The sequence below is a fragment of the Ctenocephalides felis genome, unplaced genomic scaffold, assembly GCF_003426905.1.
Source record: "Ctenocephalides felis isolate EL2017-DRISC unplaced genomic scaffold, ASM342690v1 CF-g0.4_SCAFFOLD_01886, whole genome shotgun sequence".
In the NCBI taxonomy this organism is placed as follows: Eukaryota; Metazoa; Arthropoda; class Insecta; order Siphonaptera; family Pulicidae; genus Ctenocephalides; species Ctenocephalides felis.
The window spans coordinates 183,676,729-183,698,478 of NW_020538040.1; the positions used below are offsets into that span (position 1 = coordinate 183,676,729).

A 21,750-nucleotide genomic window follows, 5' to 3' on the forward strand; every position below is an offset into this window, starting at 1 on the left:
GGGGAAGTGAAATAATTTTAAGGGGAAAGGGGCGTAGTTCCAAAAATCTTTAGAATTCGATCACGTGATTAACAGATGGCTCCTCACTCAATAATACATTTAAATATACTCACATATCATTTATACAAGGTGTCCCAGAACTCAACGTCGAGCCGAAACTGGGTGATAGTATTGACTGCAACTGTCTCAAAAAATATTATCTAAGGGAGCGTCCATTAATCACGTAAGCTTTAAAGAAAGGATTAAAAAAAAATCGCGAAATATCACAAAGGAAGATCTAGTAAGATATCACGTGTCTTCATTTTTTACCACAATTTAAGAAAAAAAGTCGGATTTTTTTCAAGAAAAATTCAAAAATTTGACGATTTACTAAAAATACACGTAATATTATGTGGGGAAGGGGGGGTAATTTTAAATACTACCATATATCACCAAAGCAGGGAGTCAAAAAATCCTCCAAAATCGCTCACGTGATAGAGCTTGATAAAATTGTGACCATTTTTCGGTTATTGTGGTCAATTTTTATTGATTTTGTTTATTAAAGCTTTGGATCCGTAATCGTAAATAATTTTTCTAGGACCACAGTCAAAATTAATAACACAATTTTTCCAAGCTTTCTAGTATTTAAACTATTTGTTGAACTATTATCTTAAAGTTTTTAAAAATGGTCAACTTTGAAAGGACCCTTCTTTAAAAAAATGCTCTAAAATGTTTTGGTACATTTTAACAAAAGTTGGTTTATTCAATCAGGATTGTAAAATGATAAAATACTTGATAGCTTCATGATAAAAAAAATCTAGTAAAAAAATAAAAACCTAAAAATAACACGATAACGATTAACGAATTTTTCTTACAATCAGTTCAATTGTTTTTCCTTCGTACATTTGAACTGACTGTGAGCAAAAATCATGTCATTTTTGGCTTTTTATTTTTTTCTTAAAATTTTTTATTAAAAAGCTATCAAGTATTTTACCATTTTACAATGCTGAACTTTTGATAAAATTTGGCAATACACTTTTTTTTGAAGGAGAGTCTTCAAAGTTTGTCAAATTTTATAGTTCAACAAAAAGTTTTAATTCTTGAAAATTTGGGTCAAACGTATTATTATTTTCCTCTGTGATTCTAGAAATATTATTTACGATTACGAATCTAAGGCTTTAATGAACAAAATTAACTACAATAACCAAAAATTGGTCAAATTTTTACCAAAGCTCTAGGTTCCATTTAAAAGCTCACAATTTTCAAACTTGGCGAGATATTTTTTTCTAATTTTTTTATTACAGTTTCTTACAATTCTTATTCAATACTAACACACCGTTTTGGCTTGACGTTGTGTTCTGGAACACCATGTAATATATATAAAGTTGACTAAAAAATTTAATAAAAAAATTTGATATTTTGCAAACAAGCAGAAGAAATGTTTCAGAAAACTGTAATACACTCGATGGTCTTTATGTTCATGTTCTAAATATTTATTAAAACTTCAATATCTACATACTACGAAATAATTAATTCAAAATGTACGAAGAAAAGAAAATATCAAAAAAATAATGAGCTAGAAAAATAATCATACTAAAAATATTAATACTTTAAACATTATAAAAATACTATCAATTATTATTTTATTTGCATATAAATTTACAGCTGTGAAATTTAATTTACTATTAACAGATTGATACTAAAAATTAAGCAATATTGAAACACCTGCTCATACAGGTAAAAATTGGGCATAAATAAATACATTTTTCAGGAATAACTTTAATATAATATAATAAATATTAATTAATAAAACCAATAATGGTACTTACAAAATTAATACCATCATAATGTATGTTCGAAAATCATGTTACCATACTCCAGATTTTCATACAGCAAATGTGATTAGTGAAATCTGATACTGCTGTACTAACATTTTATTCAAAGATTCATAACATACAAAGGTATGTTATTTTTATTAATTTTTTTTACTAAAAATGCAACATAGGAGGCTGTTCTGTGAATTTATTTTAGCGCAATATAAATTCATGAACGACGACGAGTGCTTGTATGGGAATTATAAAACGCATCTCTGCATACACAATTATTTTTCAATTGCTGTTGTATTTGTATACAATAATGAAAAATCCTTTCTCAATTTCCCGTATATTTCCCGAGCACTCGGGCTTATGTCCGTCTATTAGGGCTGTCAGAAACATCAATTTCGAACGTTGAAATCGAGCTTTGGAATTTCGGAATCGACCCTTGAAATGTTGGAATATTTGTATCATTATGAAACCTTATATATCTCTATAAACATACACAATGCTATATTATATTATACTATTTTAATTTATTATGCAAATCTCTATATGTGTATTATGGAGCACAAATTTATCGCACCCACAAGATTATGTATTTGTAAGCACTTTGCACAAACTATATTAAATTTTTAATTAATATTGCAAATATTTATATGTATTGTACATCACCAACGGATTATTTTGTAGTGAATTATTGCACATATATTTAATACATTATTTGGCAATATATTTATTATGCACATATATTGGTAATATGCACATTTTCAGTGTCGGATTGTAAATCGATATGTTTGTCATTTTTGTAGACTTGTTCGGAAAGTAATTTGTTTTTTTTTTTGGCTTATTTTTGAAACTTGTTATTTTATAAAAAAGAGACCAAATAAATTATAGGCCACAAAAAATAATCTATGGGCTTTTATTGCATGATGAATAAGTTGATAGTCAAAACAACCTTCTTAAAATATTAAAGGCATAAAAGGCATATAATTCTAAAAAGTAATAAAAATTTGGAGAAATTATACAACATACACGTATAGGCTATTCGGCTTATGCAATTTTTGATTTTGGTGGATTTTTTTTTTTAATTTTTTGTCCGTTGCATATTATGAAATGAGTTTTGATTATTAATTATACTATTTACTAATTAAAAAATTAAAGCATATAAACTGTATAATTCATTTATCAAGTGCATATATTTCGTAAACAAAATACTATGGCAATGCTGGTCGCATACTAAAATAGGCAGATTAATCGCATATTCTATGTAAATAGAACAGTATTAAGTTCAATCAATATTCAATTATATAATCAATTCAAAACTATGCCATTCGAAAATAATACAAAAGTGTGAAATTCCACAGAATTAAATATTTTTAATTAATAAAAGTAATTGATAATTAAATTGATAGATATCCAAAATCTACCTAGTCGTTTGGAACAACGATTAATCTCAATTTCATCAAAAACGGATACTCGAAAAACTTATCATAGGCCTGTAATGTTTTAAGGAATTTGTTTTTAGTATTAACTCACAGATGAGTAAACGTGGGGTTCTGTGACATGTGATTGGGAACTTTTTTATCAACAAGGAGAACCTCAGGTTTACTTTTCTGGGATTCTGATAAAACTTCGCATGGTGATAGAGTTGATAGTCAAAACAAACTCCTTAACAGATTATAGGCCCATGATTAGTGGTTTAATTATGAAAATTAATTGAAGTTTTGGAAAATAGACTCCAAATTCGTACTCCAACAGTGTTTGTTATCAATATGGTACGATAGTTCGTAGACAATTTTTTAAATTATTAGTTAATTTTTATGGTTAAACCACTTTCCATAGGCCTATAATATTCTTAAGGATTTATCTTTACTATTAGTTCGATCATTAGCAAAGTTTCAATAAAACTCGAGAAGAGTAAACTTGAGGTTCTCCTTAGTAGTCTACTTCATAAATTTCTTTTCTTTTCAATAAATTTATTAAAGTTTTGAAAAATAGACTACGCCATACGTAGACTACGCCATACGTACTCCAACAGTTGTTTTTAATAATGAAATGATAATTAATTTTTATAATTGAACCACTTTTCATAGACCTATAATATTTTGAAGGGTTTATTTTGACTATTAGATATTGTCTCGATCACCATGCAAGTTTCATCATAACCAGAGAAGAATAAACCTGAGGTTATCCTTTTTGGTCTAGTTCATAAATTCCAAATCGCAATTTTGCAAACTACTGAAAAAATGAAATGAACAACATTGTATTCAAATAGCATAATGAAAACTGCTTCTTGTTGGTTGCACATTGCCAGAACCTTATTGATACAGAAAGATGATGCTGCCCATTTTGGCGCTTAGTTAACTTTGTCATATTACTCCAAATAACTTTCCGAACAACCTACCGCTTAATTGTAGATCTTTTACCAGCTCGTCGTATTTCAGTACCTCCAAAGATCACACCATTCACGTTCGCTCGTGATTTAAACGTCGGCGATCGCACTAGCATACAGTGCGTCGTCGTGACAGGCGATTTGCCGCTGTCTTTCACTTGGCTTAAAGACGACGTCGCAATTACCAACGGCGGTTCATCTGCCGTCGGCGGCAACGGCGGCGGTGACGACCAACGTAACGGACAAGAGAACGCTTCGGCGGTGTCGACGATAACGATAAGACAATACGACGATTTCAACAGTGCATTGAGCATTACGAGCGTCGAGCGATCCCAGAGCGGCATGTACACTTGCCGCGTGCATAATGACGCGGCCACGGTCTCGCATTCGGCTCAGCTGCGCGTCAACGGTAAAGAGAAAAGACACCGAAATAGTTCAAATTTGACAAATTTACTCGCTTCCATACGGGCTCGGGGGAAAGTAATAGTTAGTTCTAGTCGTTAAATTTTGACACATGGGACACTGGGCTAGTGCATCTTCTTTTTTCTCATATACTGTGGTACTCCGCCTGACGAGCAACTCGTCATATAAGTTGTTCGAGATACGTGCCGCCAAGGAAGCAGTTTTTTTGCTTTGTCATACGAGCAAAAGTCGAGATACGAGCCGCCAAAGGAGCGATTTGTTGCTTTGTCATACGAGCAAAATTCGAGATACGTGATAGTAAGAGGCGTAACATAAACTTACGGGGGTTCGAATGAAACAAGGATTTTTCTATGTTAAGTCGAATTTAAATTTCAATTCGTTAATATTGATTGTGTCATTATCCTGGTGCATTGTGGGACAAAGTTGAAAAGTTTGACAAAACATGTCTAATACATTTTCGCAATAATATAATAAGTTGAAAAAAAAATGCAATAACTTAATCATTTTTTATTTAGTATTTTGTAATTTGCTATGTTTTTGCAGAATATGTATTCGACCTTATCAATAAAGTTTCATTTATTTTTATTATCAAAAAAATACTATGCTGGAACGAATTAATAACATTTCAATGTATTTCTATAAAAAAAATGCTTTGAGATACGAGCATTTCGACATGCGAGCGTGGTTACGGAACGAATTAAGCTCGTAAGACGGGGTACTACTGTATTTTACTGTAGGACGACTTTTTGAACACTATAGGGACACATAGAATCCTTATGATAATAATTAAAAATATTTAATGAAATGCAAATAATTCTAAGAAAACTTTATATAATTTGGATAAGCAGCAAGTTTTAACTACATTTTAGTACAGTTTTCAAACTTTGGGTCACTTGGGATGCATAATAGTTGTGAATTCCTTTGGGATTATAAATAATCCTATAAACTTAGTAATAAAATTATAATATAGTAGACAGTACCATGACTATTTATGTTACCTTTTGCAATCTCAAATTTGTTAAAAAAAAGCTTTTTGTAATTCAACAATAAAATTGACAAAACAATGCACAGACTTCGGATATCTAGACGGACGCAAAAAATTGTTACGACTTATTTAAATTTTGGTACGTCAAAATGTGCATTAATAAAAACACTCTTGGTATTAATGATGTCAAACATGTGTAATATACTATATGCATGATATGTGCACGATTAGCATGTTCACACTAAATAGCATGATTAGAATATAAACTTACTTTAGTTTAATATCTGCGGTTATAATATTACCTAATATTATTTATTTCAGGATTAATTACATTAATTTTAGGTTTGCAGGCAGGTTGTATGTTATACAACAAATTGTACTTCCAGCTGCTATATGGATATAATTTTTGTTTGTTTGTTTGTAAATCATCGAGATACCAAAAATATCATTTTTTTATAGGTACTCTCAAATATTTCCAATTTAGCTCATATGTATCTTTATGTATTTCTGATTGATAAATAAAACAGAATTTAAAAACAGTAAATAAAAATAAAATTGCAGAAGCAAAAACTTTTGTTTCGTAATATTATATTCCCAAAAGTATCGTCAATGATAATACTAAATTTTGAAGTTCTTATCAATTTTCATTATGGAAGGCTATTATGAAAATATTTCATATTGATTTTGATATAGGCGTACTTTGTTTTCTGTGAATCCAAAAAGATAATTTAGTGATCTGTGAATCCAAAAAGATAATTTAGTGATCTGTTTAAAACATTTAAATACTTTTCAAGCTATCCACAAACATGTAATATTTGAATACAAAATATGCCATCTGGTACTTAAAAAGTGGTTGATATCACATTGTATGAAATACAAGTTTGAACCTTGAGTTTCTAGATTGCGCTTACCATAGCGCCAGGAAGTTTTTGCTTTATTGACACGATTTTTTATATCAAGTGGATCAAAGCATAGTCTGCTACTCATATATCCTATTTTTGTATAGTTTTGATTCAATATCCCTTGAATCGATTTCAGTACCGCCTCGGATATCTCCATTTTATTTCGAAGACAGTGTAACGGAGGGCATGCGAACCCAATTGATGTGCACTACCAGCCAAGGCGACCAACCCTTCAACATAACCTGGCTGAGGGACAACATGCCTCTGAACCCACCGACCCAGAGGTCCGAGGAGCACGACTCCTCGATTCAAATCAGCGACTACGCACCTTTTTCGACTATATTGTCGATAAATAATGTGACGTCGAGACACAGCGGCAATTATACTTGCCAGATCACTAATAGAGCCGGGACCGTCGAGTACTCGGCTATGTTGCTGGTGGCCGGTTTGTAGGCACATTTGATCTGGATCGTTCGGCACAACGTGAAGCACCACAGCACAACAGCACTGATTATAATATTCACTGCACTAAAATAATGTACACTTATTTTATTATAAATCATACAGTAAAACCTCACTTGAGCTTTAACAGAACTAGGTGCAAGTGGTATTTTGCCTCAAGGCAAGTTGCATCAACTGCTCGATATGGGGAAATATTTGACTTAATTAGTTTCAGCAACTTCCAAAATTGTGACGATAAACGTACATCTTTCGAGTAGTATTTGATTTTCCAAAATCCTGAATCGTGCCAACAAAATAAACGATGAAAAATTTTGCCCTTGCTAATTAGAATGAAATGGCTCGGCCGATCTCACAAAACTAATCAATGCGAATAGTGTTTTCGTACGAGTACTTTTTTTATACAAGCGAGGTTTTACTGTATATTTTCACGTATTTATGTTCAGAAATGTACTACAAAATGCACCTATTAATTTTATTAATACACATTATTTTTCAGAATCAAACGTATGCTTCAATATTATATTTATTGCAAATTAAGCACCTGGTATCAACGGCACAGAGCTGGCAAAATTTTGTTATATATCTTATTGTAGTTATATATTAACTTTTGCACTCTTAGTATTCAATTTTTAGTTCAGCCATATATGTATTTATGATTATTTAATTTTTTGACTAAGTTTATTAGCAATATTTTTGCTAATTTACTTTTAGCTCAACCTCAGTTGTTTTAAAATTTAGAGAAACTATTTATGAAATTCATCACTTCTATTGAATTTTTATTTCTTCTATTTATTTTATCAATTGCAAACTAAATATTTAATTTTAATCTTAAATTAAAATACTTTTATTAAACTTTCATATATAAGATATTTGTTGTACTATTTCAATCAAATCAGTTTTTCCTCGGTGTTAGCTACCTTTAGTGCACGTCGCATGAATTACTTATTATTTTATTCATTGAAATACTAAAATTTCCAATATGATTTCTGTAGTTCCTCCACGATGGACTGTTGAACCAAGTGACAAAAGTGCTGTATTAGGAAGTTCTGTTGCTTTAAACTGCAAAGCTGATGGCTTTCCAATTCCAACCGTCAATTGGAAACAAGCAGTCGGTATAATAATTTAAACAAATTGTTATATTATGATATTTTTTATTTATCAATTATATATTTACGATATATTTTATATGACAGGTGAACAGTCAGGAGAATACAGAGATTTAGCTTATAGGAGTGGCATTGGAGTCGAGAGTTTTTCTAATGGGTCCTTGATTTTGCCAAGAGTCAGTAAGGAACACGAGGGATATTTTTTGTGCCAAGCTAGTAATGGAATTGGTGCTGGTCTCAGTAAACTTATTCGATTGACAGTCAATGGTAAGGGATGGAAATATTTTATTTTGATCAAGTCGATAATTTTTATTGGTTAAGTTAATTATGATGACTTGCTTTGAAAAAATGTTACTTACACAGAGTTTTATTATACAGTGGGGCCCAAGGTTAAAGTTCGAGCCCGCCAAGAAATCGTCAGGAGAGGCGACAGAATTACTCTTCGATGTGAGGCAGAGGGCGACCAGCCTCTGGACGTCTCTTGGAGGACACGTGGCAGTAAAATCGAACCAGATTACGATATCAGGTATGATGAAAATTAATACAAATATACATCATTATGTATAGCCTAAAACTAATTTAATTTTCTCCTATTGTTTGGTGTTTCATCACAGTACTTAATAATATGGAAGTATGTCATGTTTAAAACTCCAAAATAATTTATTTTTTTGGTTTTTAATCATTTATAACAGTATAATATAATATATTTCATTAGCAGGTATATCCTGAAGAACACGCCAGTTTCCAAAGAAATAGTTTCAGAACTAACGATTGTTCAGACAAGTCTTACTGATAGAGGAGAATACTCCTGTGTTGCAAGCAATTCTTTTGGTCATGATCATGCAACAATCCAATTACAAGTACAAGGTTAGTAGCGAGAACACATAGTAAAATTAGCTTTCAATTAAATTTATAACTCATATTCTAGAACCGCCAAATTTCCCTAAAAATTTGCACGTAACTGAAATCGGCAGTAGGTCAGTAAGATTAGCATGGTCTTCTGCCGAACAAGATTCTGTAGTCACCAAAAACTCACAGCCAGTTACTAATTATATTTTGCAGTACAAAGAAGCACAAGGTTTGTGTTGAAATTCATATTATAATTATTGCATTTTAATCGAGTTTTAATAAAATAAAACAATTGTGTGTAGATGTCTGGCGGGAACACAATACGCAAAAATTACTAAAAGGTGACAAAGCAGGAACCTTAGTAACTTCTTTAAAACCAGCTACAAGTTATCATTTTCGGTTGTATGCAGAAAATCATTTAGGGACCAGTGCACCCAGTGACGTTTTACACGTAAGATTAGATAAAGAATAGAAATTTATATATATATATATATATATATATATATATATATATATAATATATATACGTATATTTCGATTGATTTTTCTCAGGTTGTGACTGATGGTGAAGTACCAGGAGCACCACCGATGAAAGTATCCGTAGAGCCACTTGGACCTCAACAACTTTTAGTTACGTGGAGACCTCCAGAACGTGAATTTTGGAATGGTGAAATATTGGGGTATACAATTGGGTATCATAAGCAAGGGTAAGATTAAATTTATTACTAATAGATTACAATTGATTTATATTTATATCTAGATTTTTATTTTTTTTTTTATAGAGGTAAAGATACAACTTACAATCACACTCGAGTGGGAACTACAGGTGGTGAAGGTGTTAATGATTTTCGGCTGACAGGTTTAGATAAATATCAGCAGTACAGTATTACAGTTCAAGCTTTTAATAGTAATGGTGATGGACCATCGTCAGATCCAGTACTTGCCCAAACGTTAGAAGATGGTAATAATTTACTCAATTTATCAATTTAAGGACTTAACGTTGTTGATAAAGATCAATTCAAATTTAGGGCAGCAAATCAACAATATATTATATGTGTATCAAATGTAAAGTTCATATAATTTTTTTCTTTTAGTTCCTAGTGCTCCCCCGCAAAATGTGAATTGCGTTGCTTTGACAGCGCACAACATACAAATTTCGTGGCAGCCACCGCCGCAGGAAAACACACACGGCGTCATCACCGGTTACAAATTACTTTACGAAACATCAAATTCTAAATCAGGTCAGTTTTTGCAAAAAAAAATCCTGATCTTATCTTAGGCAAAACATACTTGAAATTTGTCCATTACAGCTAGTTTGTTTATTCATCGAAGACACTAATCTATATCGAATCATCGTCAGACGCTTCAGTCCAGAACAATTATTATCTCAATATCTGTATTTTATTTTTTATAGATTATGCAAATAGAGAATCAAAAGTAACAACTTATTTAAACACCGTTCTCCATGGATTGCAACCATACACAAATTACAGTATTCAAGTCCTGGCTCTCACGAGACAAGGAGAAGGTGTTATGAGTTCTGTTATTACTTGCACCACTGAAGAAACTGGTATTTATTTTACTTACTTTTATTAATTCATGAATGTATTGTTTTTATATTATTGGTGGTTTATTCCAATAGTTCCTGATGCTCCAGAAAAAATCAAAGCAATTGTGAGTGGAGAAGAAACCGTGATTATTAGTTGGTTGCCGCCCAGAAGGCCTAATGGTGTTCTTTCCAAGTACACTGTGTTTATTAGGGTATTAGATAAGGGACAAGAAGTTAAAATAATCAAGGTAACTGAATTGAACATTTATTAAATGATAAGTTACGAGAGTATTTTTTGCAAGAGTGACACTGCTGTACGAGCCAGGAAGCCGCTTTAGTACTTTTTACACGAGAAAAAATTGAAAATAACAGTGTTAATAATTTATAGTTCAGGAGGGAGGGACGTCCCCGAATCGTAAAAAATATTTATAAATGAAATAATAAACTAGAGGTGCATAGCATCGTGCTTTAAGGCAAATTGCTGGAACTTCTCGTACCGCAAATTAAGATTTATAACTAGTTGGTATTGGTATTTTGCCTTGAGGCAAGTTACATGAACTTCCCGATATGTGTGAATAATCGACTTAATCAATAAAAAAATTAATTTATGAGTGATTAAAAGTATTCTGAGTGGAATTATAACACTTAATTGAAAACGAGCAAACTCGTTAACTTAGAGTATTTTCTAAAAGCAAATTTTCAAAAATCAATAATTTTTATAATTGAATCTGTTTCCATAGCATTTAAATTTTTAAGTATTAAGACATTGAGACCAAGTATACTCTATCGTTATACCAAGTAAATTGTCTAATTTTAATTTTAACAAACGTCAAAAAAACTACTCATTTTCTCAAACTTTGATGAATTTTTAAAATTAAACTACTTGTCGCAACGTCGCAATATTTCAGTAAGTTCTATAAGACCATGATATATAATATATCGCCAAAAAAAGTTCCAGTAAAATCGGCTTCAATTTTTTTTTAACAGTTAATTACAAGAAAACGGCTCGGTAGATTTTTACCTAAAACTAATCAGTATCATTCCCAACTAATATCTTTCGAATAGTTTTTGATTTTTTAAAATCGGTTTGGTAGTTTGAGGTTAAATGTGGACGAAAAGTTTAACACTTTTTTCAAATTACAAAGAAACGGCTTGGCAGACCGTCTCACAAAACTGACAAACGATAGTTCTCATTGAGATACATCAAATGGCTTTTAAATTTTTGAAATCGGTTCAGGCGTTTTTGAGAAAACGTCGATCAAAGGTCTAATTTTGACAAATGCCAAATAAACGATACTAATTTTTGCAAACTTTAAAGAATTTTCAAAATTAAACGGTTTGTCGAAGGGCCGTAATATTTTAGTATAATCTAGAAGACTATGGTATCTACCGTGAAAAACAAATCATACAAATCGTCGATTTTTTTTTTAAAAAAGTTTATTACTAGAAAACGGCCCGGCCGATCGTCGCACAACACTCAGAAACTGTAGTCCTCTTCGAGATACATCGATCGGCTATTAAATTTTTGAAATCGGTCCATCCGTTTTGGAGAAAACGTCGATTTACGGCAAAAAATCTGTTCACACACACACACACACACATACTTTTACCAAATGTGGTCTCATTCGATTCAGAATGGCTTGAAACGTCGAGAAAACATAAAATTAGCAAGTCGGATTTTTTTATGAAAACATAAACTTCTCCTTCGGGAAATTAAAAAAACCTTAAACTTTTCTGAAAACTTTGAAATTTTTGAAAAAAAATACCGTTTTTAAAAAATTTGATTCGTTTAATTTTGAATTTTTTTGAAAATCTTGTGCTTTTTTTCAAGGCTATCGTGCTGCGTGGCTGTTTTAGAGAAGAAATGTCGCCGACGAAAATTTATATCCGCACACATACACACACACACATATATATCCATTCATTCTAAAGTATGCCAAAATGTTCAGAAACTTGTAAAACGTAAAGATATTTACAATTTTTCATTTTTGATTTATTTGAGAGTATTATAACTTACTCTACGGAAATTTAATTAATAGCTATCTACACATACGGTTTTACCGAAATGCGGTTGATACTTAACATAGCAACCACTTGATAAATCCTAGATGACGTAATGTGAACATTCACAAGTGTACATTTCGCACTTACTTTGTGTCAAAATTCCCATATCAATGTCCCGGTTATTACAAGCCGATGAAATAACCACCTACTTCCTTCCTCTCCGCAGGGGTCATTGCCGGCCCAGCACCATCACTTCGACGCCGTCGGCCTGAAGAGCCACGAGTCTTACGAGGCGTGGGTGACGGCCTCGACGAAGGTCGGCCAAGGACCGAGCACTCCGGTCATCAAGCTGTCGCCGAGCAGCGTCGTGCCTTCCGCCATCATTTCGTTCGGGCAGCCGATTCTGGTCGCCTGGAGGGTCGACGTCAAGCTGGCCTGCCTGTACGTCGGCGTGCCCAAGTCGACGGCGGAGTGGCGGGTTGGGGATGTCAGACTCAACAAGCATAGCAAGTGAGTAGAGGATATTTGTGTTTGCGGGGTTATTAGGAGATAATGTTTGTGGCATACGCCAGAAAACAGTTGAAACGATCAACAGTTGTGATCGGTCTTATTGGATGAAAATCTAACTAGTGGTTCATGGCATCGTGCCTTAAAGCAAATTGCTGAAACTTCCAGTACCGTAATTTAAAACTTTTAAAAGCTTTAAAATATTTTGAAAATTTTGATGAAACTAGCTGTAAATGGAATTCTGTCTTAAGGCAATTAAGGCATCGTGCCTTAAGGCAAATTGCTGAAACTTTCCGTACCAAAAATTATTATTTTTTTAAAGACGATTAACATTTTTGAAAAAATTTTACTTCGAAAAAATAAGACTTTTGAGAAACTATAAATTGGACAAAAAATTACTTTTTTTTGAAAAAAAAATTGTTTAAAAATAATTTAAAAAAAAAATTAAAAAAAAACTTTTTTTTTTTTTTTGAAAAAAATGTTCTTTATTTTGACATATTTTGGAAATTCTGAACTTTTTTTCAAAGCAATCGTACTGCATTAACTGCATAAAAACGAAATGTCAAAGCGCGTAAGCGCCGCATCGCTATCTAACGAGTAAACATTGGTACGGAACCCATAGGAATGTAAACAAAATTTATACTTATTGTTAAAATCTCAATAAAATATCTGATAATTTTATGTGCATATGTCTAATGATCATTTTAGACCGCCAAGTGGCATTTTTTTTAACTTTTTTACTAGATCTCCGAAACTGCTAGACCTGCCTTCTTGAAAATTTGATCAGTTCTTCATCTTGTTAATACAAGTAAAATGTTTTATGAATTATTCAAATCGGACGCTCCGTTCTTTTAAAAACTGAGTTAAAGTTTTTGGCACTTTTGCCCAGTATCTTCGGAACGGCTAGTCTCCTTATCAATATGATTTGAATGTTTTTTGAATTATTCAAATCGGTTGATCGATGTTTTCGAAATCGCCGACGAAAATTTGTATCCGCGCACACACATACACGCACACATACATCCATTTTTTCTAAGGTATGCCAAAATATTCAGAAACCTTTGAAACGTAAAGATATATAAAAATTTTCATTTCCGAATTTTTTGCGATTACTCTAACTCGCCCTACGGGAAGTTAATAATATAAAGCCTTGTCAGTCATAAATGTGCGGTATAAAGTATTGTATTTTTCCAAAAATTTTGACAAACAAAATTTTTTTTGATATATTGAGTTTTCGTGATGTACTTTTAACTTAATTACTCAATAAAGTTACCATTACCCATATAAAAAAAATCTGATATCATGGCGATTAACATGTTAATTACTAGTTATTTTTATTTCTTATTTTAAATTAATAAATTATATGTTATATACGATATGTAATATAAATTATAATAAAATTTCGTAAAAATTTAATTAGTGAATTTTAAAATATATAAATGAGAAAAAAATGTTACAAGCCCCCAGTTTCCCTAGTAGATTTATTCAATAGAGCATACTTCTCTATTTTCATTTTTTACTCTAAACAAATACGGTGGGTAAGGATGTAGTAATTATTATGAGTTTATTACATTTTTTGTGTTCATAATATGTTTTATTATGTAATTAAAATTTTATTTAACTTGCAATTAAATCATTGATTACAAGTCGCAAAGACTTGGCGGTCGTCCCAGACTTGTGTGACAGGTGACCAGTAAACCGATCGGATATTTTTATTTGATTCGTTATTGCTAATTGCCTAAATAAAATGAGAAAATAAATGTAGTTACATTTTTACTGACAATCATTAAAATTAAATTCTTCTTATATTGAACTATAAAAAACATTTGTTTTTGCCTTATTATCTCCTAATGATCTCATATTTTTAGAAATAGCAAGAGTAGATATTATTGTTATTATTTAAATTGCTAAGCAAATGTATATTCTTGGAAACTACTATCTAAAGTGCACCAAATTTTCTTTAGGTATGTTGTGCATTTAACTAATTTTTGAAAAAAATGTTAAGAACTGATCAAAGAAATATTCTATTTTTGATTGTTTAAAACTTAATATGTAGTTTACATGAATTTATCAAATATTTATATAAAAATAGTTTACATGATTACAAGTTCAAATACATGTCACAAATCAATTAATGGGGGAATAATAAATGTTAATATGAATACTATTGACTGAGAATATACTAGTTTTTTTTATTAATTTTTTATAAATAGTATTAAGATTTTATGTACCTAAAATACATAAATATATATTTTTTTTATTTTTACTATTGTTGCAAGGTTCTATACATTTATAATAATAATTATATAAAGTAAGGTAGTAATAAAAATATATAATCTAACTTATCTCTTATAACTGCTTTAAATAATTTTTTAAAGTGTTTTCGTTTCGTTTTTTTTTTCAAGTATTCAATATTTAAATAATTAGTGTGGATAAATCACGCTAGATATTTACACTGGAATGAATACATGTTTACAAGTGATTAGTCTTGAAACTCATAGAGCCAGACATTAGTTTTTTTGTAAAACACGATATCATTTCCTGCGTCATTAAAGAAACAGAGATTTTTTTTTATCAATATTATAAACGTATGTGTGTAAATAATATTTTAGGTATTTCATTTTAATGCTGATGATTAGATTAATACAACTCAGTCTTGAAAATATTTTTATCAATTTATGCCTCCACCTTAAAATCCGATTGCTAGTTTTGTTTACTAGATGTTTCGAGTAATTCTGAATCCCCAAAAAAATATGATGTGTCTGTAAGTTAGTCAAAATTTTGCCTTTTGTCGATATATTCACTTGGAACCTGTTTACATCATGCTTGATTACAAATGACTTAAAAAATTAGCAACAATACGTTATTTATCTTCAATATAAATTGCATGCGAAAAATCAATATGTGAACGACACACTTTCGAAATAACTCATTATTTTGCATATTTATTTGCATTTACAATCTTCGTGTCGAACTGCAATAAGGAAAATGATGTGAAATTAAACATATTTTATAAATTCGAGAGCGTGTCACTCTCTAAATGTAATTGATCTCGTTCGTTAATTAATAATTACAGCCTTTCGCCTTCTAAACTTTGAATAATTTAAACGGCATTGAAATAGTAATAATTTTTCAATGCTGTATCTAATCATATTTGTAATTAACATTATTTTTATGCCGACAATAAAACAGACATGCAGCTGTAGAAAATTAAATGGCTGGATTTATTTTTGTTTGATGCAAACGTGAACTAATTTTTATAATTAACCTTATTTTCATATGCCTATTATATTTTAGGCACCTAATTCATTCATTATTCTACAACAATTAGACCATCAGTTATAACTGTACAAACTTGCATTGAATTTTACTTTTAAATTTTCTGCATCCATTTGTTCATAAATCGGGATATTCCAAAAAATTGCCTCGCAGCGCAAGGTCAATGTTAAATATTAATTCAACCAAAATGCATACCATATCTATTGTCTTAACAAAAATTCTTAAAATGTGTTCCGGAAATCTATTTAAATGCAGATTAGTTGAAGTGATATCATTAATGTGTATACATTTGCTTATTTACAGATTAGAAGTCGGTCCTGACAATACTCTAACATTGCGCAACGTCCATAGAAGTCACGAAGGGAACTACTCGTGCCATGTGAAAAATACTCTGGGCAGCGATTACATTGTCTACACGCTGCAAGTACAAAGTATGTTAATAATTTCTAGTTAACATATTAGAAAATAATTTTTTATTATTTAAAGCCATAAAGAACATGAGTTATCCCTAGTCCAGAATTCGATATCAAGGTATCAAGTAGTATGATTTGCACTTGAGATCACAGATCAAAACACATCTGATCTTTTTTTAAAGTTCAGCTCACTAACTCTATTTTACCACATCACTCCCCCACAGGGTGTCCCAGAACAAACAGCTCATGAGACAACTAGTCCTGTGTACTTCAGATGTCGTTGATGCAAAAAATATTATTCCTAAATATATTGTTCCACCAACTTTTTTTTTAATTTGAAATTTTGCTTTATTTGACTTAAATACATAATTTTTTTTATTGTTCCACCATCTATGATTACTATCGGTCATTTACCAACACTGTATGTAATGAGAAGAATCTAACGGAGTGCTCGGCCTTTTTTGTGCGTTTCTTAGAAACAATTTAGTAGCATTCATACTGATTACCAAAGACGCTCAGCAGAAGAACTTGAGGTCGTAAAAAATCTGAACTGAGATTGGTCAATTACCTGTTTAAGTGATTTTTAAATATGTAATGTACTTCGTGTTAAAAGTAACAAGTTCCTGAAAGGGATCAACAATTCTTGTCAAAAGTAACAGATTGTGAGAATAGTAAATATTAATTATCTAGAAATCACAAATTGTATAGACATTTATTAATGGACACTTCTGATGTGCAAAACTTATAATTTTTAAGTTTATAAATGATAATAGTAAATGGTAGTCTGCCCGAAGGCTGGTTATTTTTTTTTATTCCCATTATTTTTATTCACTTTTTTTTATTTTTATTCACTTTTATGCATTGCCAAATTTTCTGTTTTCATGTTTTCTGGTCCTGTGCTTCAACTTTCAGGTCCCTGTATTTTCTCTTCTCGCTTAAGTCATCAATCATCTGCATTCTTCTTCTTCCCAATTCTTTTAGTCCTTCTATTTCACCTTCGATGACGTCATGTAAGAGGCTCTCTTTTCGCAGAATGGGTTTGATCCAGTTTCCTTTTCTTATTAGGATTGTGTTCAGTGGAGTTCTTCCTTCGCCCACTCTTTTCAGGACTTTTTCATTTGATATCTATCCACTTCATTCTTCTCTATTTGCCTCCAGTACTACATTTTAACCCTTTCCATTCAGATGCCGTTTTTCTTAGAGTCCAAGTCTATGATCCGTACAGAGCTATGCTTCAGACATAACATTTTAGTCGAGATTCAGTTTGTTCATATATTATAAACATAAAATATAATGTCTTATGGACGTTTTGGACTAAATTTTACAAATAGTTTGAAAAATGCTCTTTGTGTAATTAAGATTTTTTTTACGATTAGGACTTTAGCGAAGAAAGTTTGTCTACTTATTAAAAAAAATCTGGATTATTTGCTTTACTAATACCATTTCCAATTTCTGATTACATTATTATTGGACAAAACTATTTTTTATCATGGCGTGATTTTCAATCGTGTCTTCTAACAAAACGTATTCTCATAAAAACAGTTAATAATCTCCTTCATATTTTAAATTCTTTTAATAATCATTAGAACGTAGATTCACAAATAAAAATACTTTAGTCCGATCATTGCCATTTATGTCTGCCAATTAAACTAATATAAGTATCCTTGAGACTTGGGATTTGTTTGAATGCCGATCAATATGTTTTTTGTGCAACGAAACAAATTTGACTCGAAGAAAAAAAATTAGAAATTTTAAGATAATGAATATGTAAGGGAAAGAATTTCTTGAAGTTCAGACTTTTCGTTCAACAAAATGTGGTGATCTGTAAATTACTTAATTGCGAATTCACACGTACGCTATCTGGTAGTTACACTTAAAAATCTTAAAACAAACAAAATAATAAATCTTTTTTTTATAGTCATTAAATTATAACTGCGTCAATTTCCTACTGACGTACTCTATTGATAAGAAATAATTGGGGATTATTATTATTTATTTTATTTCCTTTAATTTAACTTATATTTGTTCAGGCTTTATGACAATTCCCTGAAAAAATAATTGCTTCTAAATATTTTAGTTCTAATAAGCTTATGTTATTTAATACTGCAGTATATTTTATTTATCTGATAAGTAGCAATTTTTTTGTTACGTTAGATTTTGTGTTGAACAAAATATGAATATGGTGTTTTGTGGAACACAAATGAAATGGACAAATAATTTTAATTAAATATTCTAACACTTTCCATGTTTTCAAATGCGTTAATTTCATTGTAAACAATGTAGTTTTTGGTTTTTTCTTATTTGTATTGAGAGATATTTTCTAAAAATAAATTTGCATTGCATATATAGTAAAAAAATCGTTTCCTAAATTTTTCAATTGTCTAATGCATCTAATTGTATAATGCAATTTAAAAAAAAATGTTATATTTATATAAGTATAATAAAATCCAATCAGGGTATTAATTAAAGTAAGATAAGATAATATCTAAAAAAAATAATCTAAAAAAGCGTTTCTTAAACTTGAATACTGAATTTTCCATACCTAAACGTATGGGTTCAATAAACATGTTCCAAACCTAGTGGAACTTCCCGTACCGAATTAAAATTTTGAAAATCCGAATTACTTTTGATAATCAAAAAAAAAAAATTTTTAAATTAAAACAAAAAAAATTGAAATGATTTTTTTTCCTAAAAACAATTATGTCAACACAAGCAAAAAAATTTTTCAAATCGGATGCTTATTTCTGCCATTAAAACTGCAATTTTTGCACATTTAGCTCCGTATCTCCAAAGTGACTGAACCTGTCTTTGCCAAAACTAATCACCACTTCTCTACATCATGAAAAATTGAATGTTTTTTGCATCATTAGAATTGAAAGCTCCGTTCTCTCGAAAACTTATTTGATCGAAACATCATTTGATCGATGTTGTTTTTCGAATCTAGCTGGAATAAAAAATTTAAAGCTTTAAATTTGATAATAAAAAAAAGTTTATCAAAATTCATTGAAAATTGTCCAAATTATTCAGCATTTCTATTGACCACATATAACTGGCATGCCCTTTACGACAAGTGATTTAATTCATTAAAGTTTAGAAAACACACCATATATATTAGACAGGTCCTTGTTTTTCGTTCAATAATGTGTAAATTGTTGTTGATAAATTTGTATAAAATTGAATAAACTGCAATAGCTTCAAACATCAATTAACATACTGATATCTTATTGGTTAAGTTGGTTCTTTAGAAATTCGAGAAGTTTATGCAACTTCCAAGATAGAATGCCACTTACACTTTTTAATCTTTCAAACATCCTCAAGACAAACTAAATCCGCGAAACATCAATATAATAAAAAAAGCTTTAGGTTTAGTAAAAAAATGGCACACACACAGATATATAACATGTGTGAGCATGTATATATTTTATATTTCGTATTGCAGACCTAATTATAGGTCGTCATCATTGATATGAAGGATTTGCTGAACAGTCATATAAATCTGCCTGTATCGAGAATTGTAGGAAAAATGTAAAACACGACCGACATTAGACCTTGAGCAAACTTTTTACCTATTCATTTCAATAGTCTTGCATTGACTCATACTAATTCCGTTCATTTCGTTTGGTCTCACGTTTCCTATACTATCAGAATACCAGAATGTGTTCGTGTTACTCGAAACCCAAATGACGTAACTACGCAGATCGTTGGCGATTTGGAAATTAATTTTATATTAAAACGATATCTTATTTCTTCGATTCAATTATAATTATTGAAGAAATATGATATGCAATATTGCATACCGAAAATATTTCAATTGAGATAGATGACACATGCAGATGTGAAAATATAGGCTACAAATTCAAACATTGAAGATCCAATTCTTGGATAACATTGCTGCGGTAACATAACATGTTTTGAATAAGAGTATGTTGAAAATTTGGTATTTTTGGTGGACTTTTTCTTGTCTACTTTATTTTTGCTCTCAATATGTTGGTGGTCACAAAACTGTCAAAAACCTATGGTGTTGTTATGAACATTTATTTTAATGTTTGATTTAAATGACAACTGGAAAAATAACATTAGTTTGTCTTTACCCCTATTTTATTTAAAAGTGCAACGTTTCAGTAGGGGAGATAGAGACTCATCGTAACAGTTTTTTTTTGGGCCAAACATCGAAATTGAAAATTTTTACATTTCTCGACGTTTTGAAGGTTTCTGAACATTTTGGCATACCTCAGAAAAAATGGATGTGTGTGTGTATGTGTGTATGGATACAACTTTCCAGTCACGTTTTCGGGCGCACGGATCAACCGATTTGAATGGTTCAAAAAACATTCGATTCCTTTGATAGGGAGATGAGCTTATTAGTTTTTGGCAAAGGCAGATCCAGCAGTTACGGAGATAATGAGCAAAGAGTGCAGAAAATAGAAATCGAGTTTTTGAGAGAACAGAGCATTCGATTTGAATGTTCTAAAAAACATTCAATTAGCAATAATTGGGAAAAGTGTTTATCAGATTTTGGCAAAGGCAGGCCCAGCTGTTTCGAAGATACGGAGCTAAATGTGCAAAAAATGGCAGTTTTTGAGAGAACTAAGCGTCCGATTTAAATGATTCAAAAAACTTTCTGCTTGTCTTAACCAAATAATTGATTTTGGAAAAAAAAATTTTTGTTTCAACTTTTTTTTTCATTTTTTTTTTCAAAAAAAAATTTTTGTAGATCGAAAATAATTCAGATTTTATTTTTAATTCTGACTAAAGTTCTGATATACTTTGAACAAATAATTTCAACTTTGCAATTCAGTTTATATAATTCTTATAAATATTAGACAATGTTACAATATTAATAATAATCTGTTTCAAAACATTCAGTATTTCTTGAACATTTTGTTTTGGTACGGGAAGTTCCAGCAATTTGCCTTAAGGCACGATGCCATACACCCAACTAGTTTTTTTTTTTTAATCAATTCATATGAGTATCTTTAGATCCACTGCTTATATTTCTACGAAATAAAGCAAGATGGATGCTTTTATATTCCTGGTACAGGAAATTCCAGCATTTTGCCTTAAGGCACAACGCCATACACCC

At 30.7% G+C, this 21,750-nt stretch overlaps 1 pseudogene; it reads left to right on the top strand.

Moving 5' to 3' along the window:
- The window catches only part of LOC113376357, a 222,190-nt pseudogene that overhangs the window by 150,876 nt on the left and 49,564 nt on the right, over positions 1 to 21,750 (top strand).